Below are 6329 nucleotides of genomic sequence, written 5' to 3'. Positions count from 1 at the left end.
GAAGTCTTGTACAAACTCACACAACAAATACAACTCACGCAAGAAGAAAATACAAAAGATGCAAATAAAAACTCCTTCTTCTTGTTTACTTGTTGCCTCTTGAACCTTGGAAGTGTACCTACACTTGTCTCCAAGAGCTTTCAAGATCTGGTTGTGAGAGTGAAGAAACCGCTGTGGAGCTCGCTGAAGTCGTGTGGAGAAGAAAATCGAAGAAGTGTCGAAGAAATCACTCGCTGACGGCTATAACCTGCGTAACGGTCAGATCTCAATCGATTGGGAAGGTTTTAAATTGATCGGTTGATCGATTTAAAGTGCCTCTGTGCTCTCTGGAAATCACTTGAATCGATTGTCCGATCGATTCAGCCTCTATCGCACGATTTCCAGTTTCTCAATTAATCGGCTGATCGATTGGAGGTTTCAATCGATCAACTGATCAATTCATAAGCTCACTTTTTGCTCAAAAACTCCCCCAATCGATTGACCAATTGATTGGGAAAATTTTGATCAATTACCCAATCGATCTAAACCATTTCTGCATAAAATCACGTCAACCAATCAATTGACCAATCGATTTAATACCCCAATTAATTGGCCAATTGATTGATAAGTATAAAAATGTGTAGAGTTTGAAATGAGCTTCGTTTTACATCTGAGATCACCTCATTCTGATACCCGAGTCAAAAGTTATGGCCTTCGAAAGTTCACTATATCCGAACTTCCTAGTTCCATGCCAGCTCCCTATTGGACTTACGACCGCTAAGTGTTCGATCAACTTTTGACCCATCTGGACTTTTTCTCCTCGTGCCAAGTGTCCAGTCCTCCATGACCCACTTGGGCTTCCTTCCACCAGATGTCCGGTCACCCTTGACCCATCTGGATTTCTTCATGCCTGGTTTTACTCACCAAGACTTTCCCCTACCTGGCTTCACTCGCTAGAACTTTAACTCTACCTAGCTTCACTCACTAGGACTTCCCATCTGCCTGGCTTCACTCACCAGGACTTTCTTTTAGCTTCACTCACTAGGGCTTTCACCTGGTTTCACTCACCAGGATTTTCCCACTGCCCGGCTTCACTCACCGGGACTTTCCCACTGCCCGGCTTCACTCACCGGGACTTTCTAACTGCCTAGCTTCACTCACTAGGTCTTTCACCTGACTTCACTCACCAGGATTTTTCCTTGCCTAACCTCCAATTAGGACTTTCCCAGTCAAGTATCCTATCAACCATGACCTACTTGACTCTCCATCACATCAACCTGGTCAACCTTGACCAGAGTCTGCAATCTCCATATATTGTTAAACATTGAAACCCAAACATCAAGACTCAGGCTTGAACTAACTCAAGCTTAGTCAACCTGGTCAACCTGACCTAGGGGATATTGCACTAACAGTAAACCTTTTCGCTGCTTATGTAACGGATGCATTAAAGAAAGATTAATGCATTCGAGTGAAACGTTGGAGTTTCACAACTGGCGAATAATGATCATTAAACGATCATTAACGTTGTCCATTGGTTTGAGCTCCTATATAAGGAGGTTGTGACCATAGGCAAAGGTTACATGCTCAAAAAAGTTGAAGCTCTCCACCTATGTTCCCTTCTCCTCTGTCATGCATCTCTTGCTCGGTGGAGAGCCCGTGATAGTAGTCGGGTACCTCCCAGTTTGCTGTGACCATCAGTGTTTGGTGGGAATTATGGTTCACCATTGTATCCTAGGAAACAGATGACCTGAGAAAGCCTCGAAGCATAGCTAGAGGTGGGGCGAATATGTTTCAAGGGAACTGCGTATCGCAGGCCTCGGTTCACAAGTGTGGCCACTCGCATCGCTCGCTCAGTTGCAGCGCCCGCCCGATCTCATAGCCTGTTCAGCCGCTCTGCTCGGTGAAATTTCACTTGGCTGAATCCTCCGCTCAATGAAATTCTGCCCGACCTCTGCATTCGCCCGGCTGATAACTTAATCAGCCTTTTTCGTTCGGTCAACTACAGGCTCGTCCAGCCGATCATTAGATCGGCCGTTCATTTGCTCAGTCATTCACTAGCTCGGCCTCTTTGTTCACCCGGTCACACTGCCCCGTCGGCATCTCTGACCGCCTGGTCGGCCTCTTGGTCCACTCGGCCGCTCACTCACCTAGTCGGCCGCTTGCTCGCCCGGTTCTCCCGTCTGGCCGCACACTGGCTCGACCCTCTGCTCGCCTAGCCGCTTGCTCAGTTAGTTCGCTCAGCCTCTCTGCCTTTAGGCCGCCCTGTCTTCCACTATAAGGCTAACTGCTCGCTTGACCTATCTGCCCGATCGACCAATCTACTGCTTGCCCGTCCGACCCTTCAATTCGCTCGGACTCGGAACTCGATTTGCACTCAGTAATTAGCATAAACCAGCCTCTGCTAGCAACCTGAGATTATCTGCTCATGTCATCTCTATAAATAAGTTAAATTTAATTTCGTGTAATTTAAATTCGGCAAAGTCTCAAATATCTCTGGCAAATTGTTTTGTCCAACATGTCTTTTACATGCTCTTCTTTATTGCAGTAGTAGCATCTTACTTTTATTTTCCTCATTTTACCGTGCACTTTATTAAACTTATTAGTTTTAAATAACTTTTTAAATTTCCTTACCATGAACGTTGTTTCGTTTCATCAAGGGATGTCTCAGAATCAGGTTCGTCCATTTTTGCCTTCAAGATAATATTGTGCTTTGATTCCTTCTTTAGATCTACATTTCTAGATTCGTAAATTTCAAAAGTTGAAAATAACTCCTCTAAATCACTTACCTCTAAGTCCCTAGAGATGAAATAAGCATCTACTAAGGTTGACCATTCAGGAGTCTTAGGAAATGTATTAAGTGCGTACTTTAGCGAATCTCAGTTGGTTACCTTTTCTCAAAGATTCGTGAGTCCGGTGATGAGTCTTTGATCCTCAGGTGGAGGTGTGACAGTTTCACCTTCTTCTAATCAGAGGTTGCATATATGATTTCAGAGCAGATTCCGCCTTACAAGTTTGGCTTCGAACGTACCTTTGTGTAGCTCCAGGAACTCCTTATAAAGTTCCTTTGCTGATTTGTAAGCGCTGATTCTGTTTACTTCTTGTGGAGGTAGCACGCTCAGTAGATGAAATTCGGTTCATCCATTTGCTACAAAGTCTACTTGCTCCTTCTTGGTCCATTGATATTCTTCTTTGTCCTTTGGTGATACAAAATCATATTTTAAAATTAGTAATAAATCAAAATCCATTTTGAAGAATACCTCCATCTTTCTTTTCCAAATCACAAATTTCCCCTCAAACTTAGGCGGGTAGATGCTCAGTTCAGCCATCTCTTGTGTTTCGGTTGGCGATTAGTCCTTTCTAAAGTGAACTCACTCTGATACCACTTGTTGGTTTACGGTTGACAAGGGGGGGGGGGGGGGGGGGAATTGCCTTGCACAATAAAAATAAACAAAATACCTTCCTCAAAACTTATAGCTTTATTAAAACAAATACTTGTAAGAAAAAGAAATAAGAAGTAAATTAACTAAAGATAGAGGCACAGAAGGAATTACTTGGTTTGCAATCAGATGATTGCTAAACCAAAGCAATTAAAGCTCACTATCAAAATCTCCTTTACGCGAAGAAGCCTTTTACAGTGTTGACAGCTCATACAGTAGTAGAACAGATAAAGAAATGATTTGCAGGCGTTGTTATTCAACTACTGAAATTAGGCCTGTATTTATAACGCTGATCCGGGCACTTGGAAGGGTTTCGGGCACCTATAAGGGTTCCGAGCGCCTGGGGGTGGATAAAATTTTATCTATGATGCAACGAATTGCGACAACTCGGCGAAAGATAACTTTTCTAATCTGGGGCCTGGATGGAGTTCGAGTGCCTGGACCGGGCTGAACCAGCCCGCAACCACAGCTCGCACTCGGGGTGCCCTGGCTGCCTCGGGTGATCCGAGAGCCCAGACCAGGTCCGGGCGCCCAGACCAAAGTCAACTCCTAGTTGATTTTTTGTCCGGGTCTTCCACTCCGGCTCTGCTCGCTTGGGTGATTTCTACCATCTATAATAGGGCTCACCCGAACCCATTTTCCGACCTTCTCGAGCAACCTTCCGCTCTGGCTTCTCATCCCTTGGAACCGTCGCGCTCTGCCTTCTCGTCCACCAGCATACTCTTCTGCAGCGCCTCATCCCTCGGACACATCGAGCCTGTCGACTCTTTCCTGTGTCGCCGTTCTCGCTAGCTGTATCTTTTGCTCGACCTCCTGTGCTCCTAAGTTCCTACACACTCAGACACTGGGCGTCAAACCACAACAGGATCTAACTCGACTTGGTTGATAACATCAAAACTACCACAGGGTACTTACAGTTAGAACATGCATGGTAATCTTTCAATTTCTCTATTTGTGTTTTTAATTTTTATTTTTCTAATTTTAAATTATCAAATTATTCTAGTGGAGGTGCATTGGCTAATTATCTTTTTAAATTAATATTTTCTTTTTCTAATGTTTACATATTTTTAGAAAGTATTTTGATAAATTCAAAAGATTGCTTAGGAGATAGTGTACGTACCTCACTTATCTCGTGTTCTGATGTTCCCCCTTCATCGCAACTTTCCTTTGATGATCCTCATCCTTCATTGATGCTCATCTCTGAGCTACTTTCATTTTCTCCTTGGTGGTCTGCCATAAGAGCTAGTCTGGTGTAAGCTTCGATCTCGGACTTGGAGGATGATGATTCATCCTATATAACTTTCAAGATCTTTGTGCTTAGGTCTTTTTAGTCTTTTGTCCTTGTCCTTCTTCTTCTTCAGTTCAGGGCAGTTGTCCTTGACGTGCCCTTCTCCTTGACAGTTGTAGCATCGGACCTTTCTTTTGCTACGAAAGTACTTTTTCGCCTGTGACTTATTAAATTTATTAGATTTAATGAACTTACTAAATTTTCTTACCAATAAGACGACTTCATCTTCATCAATTGATTCTTCGGAGTCTGGATCTAGTTCATCTTTTTGGTTGGCCTTTAAAGTTATGTTGTGGGTTGTCTTTTCTTCTTTATTTCGTAAGCCTACACGTCTTGATTTGTGAAGTTCAAAAGTGAAAAATAGATTTTTCTAATGAACTAACTTTTGTTGGTTGCTACTCGGAAAACCTAGAGGTTCCACTGTACAAAAATTTTGTACAAAGGTCTGAACCTTTTCCTAGCTACCATGTGTTCTTTTAAATTAAATTTTGGATCGCCTGCGGAACTTAATACGTTTGATCCAAAACTTAATCTATTTGTTCTTTTAGGTTTTGACTTGGATCTCCTGCGGAGCTTAACACGTTCGATCCAAGTCACCTTAAGTTATTAATTCCATTAAATATTAATTTCCATAATTGGTTCCCAGTACTGACGTGGCGAGGCACATGACCTTCTTGGATATGGGAGCAACCACCACCGACTAGACAAAACCTTTTATAGAAAGCTAATATTTAATTTCCTAAAATAACTTTAGGTTAACCGAAAGGGACAATCAAATCACAAGGAAAAGAAAAAACAAAAGAACACAACATCGAAAAACATATTCAAATTCTAGAATCGTAAGCCTCTTGTATTTCGTATTATTTCCATAAATAACTAGTATGATGCGGAAAGGAAAAATTACTAGTTATACCTTTTAGAAAGACCCCTTGATCTTCTACCGTATTCCTCTTCTAACCTCGGACGTTGTGTGGGCAACGATCTTCCGAGATGAGAAACCACCAACCACCTTCTTCTCCTCCTAGCTAGGTTCGGCCACAACAAGGAAGTTTTACCAAGGATGACGAACAAATCACCAACCAAGCTCCAAGGGATGCAAGCTTTCTCTCCTTCTTCTTCTTCTTCTCCAAGTAGTATCCGGCCTTCACAAGATCTCCAAGCAATAGGGTTGATTCGGCCACCACAAAGAGGAAGAGAAGAAAAGAGGTTGGCCGGCCACAACACCAAGGAAAAGAGGAAGAGAAATAATAGAAGTTGTTCCCCATGAAGGCACCTCTTCCCCTTCTTTTATATTCCTTGGCCTTGGTAATTTAAGAAATTTAATTATAATAAAATTTCCTTAATTTTCCTTGACATGAATTAATTAAGAAAATTTAAACAAAATTTCTTAAAACAACATGTCTTGGCCGACCACATCAAAGAGAAGCAAATTAGACAAGTTTCAATCAACAATTAAAACTTCCTTATTTGTCTTTGGAAATTTTTAAAAAAATAAAATTTCCTTTTAAAATCCCTTCATGGTTGATAAAAAGAAATTTCTATAATTTTAATTTTCAACATGTGAATAATTTTTCAAAGAGAAAAAATAAAATATCTTTCCAATCTACAAATAAGGAAAGAGATCT

This window comes from Zingiber officinale, chromosome 5A (genome assembly GCF_018446385.1).
Source record: "Zingiber officinale cultivar Zhangliang chromosome 5A, Zo_v1.1, whole genome shotgun sequence".
Taxonomy (NCBI): Eukaryota; Viridiplantae; Streptophyta; class Magnoliopsida; order Zingiberales; family Zingiberaceae; genus Zingiber; species Zingiber officinale.
This window is presented reverse-complemented; position numbering follows the sequence as displayed.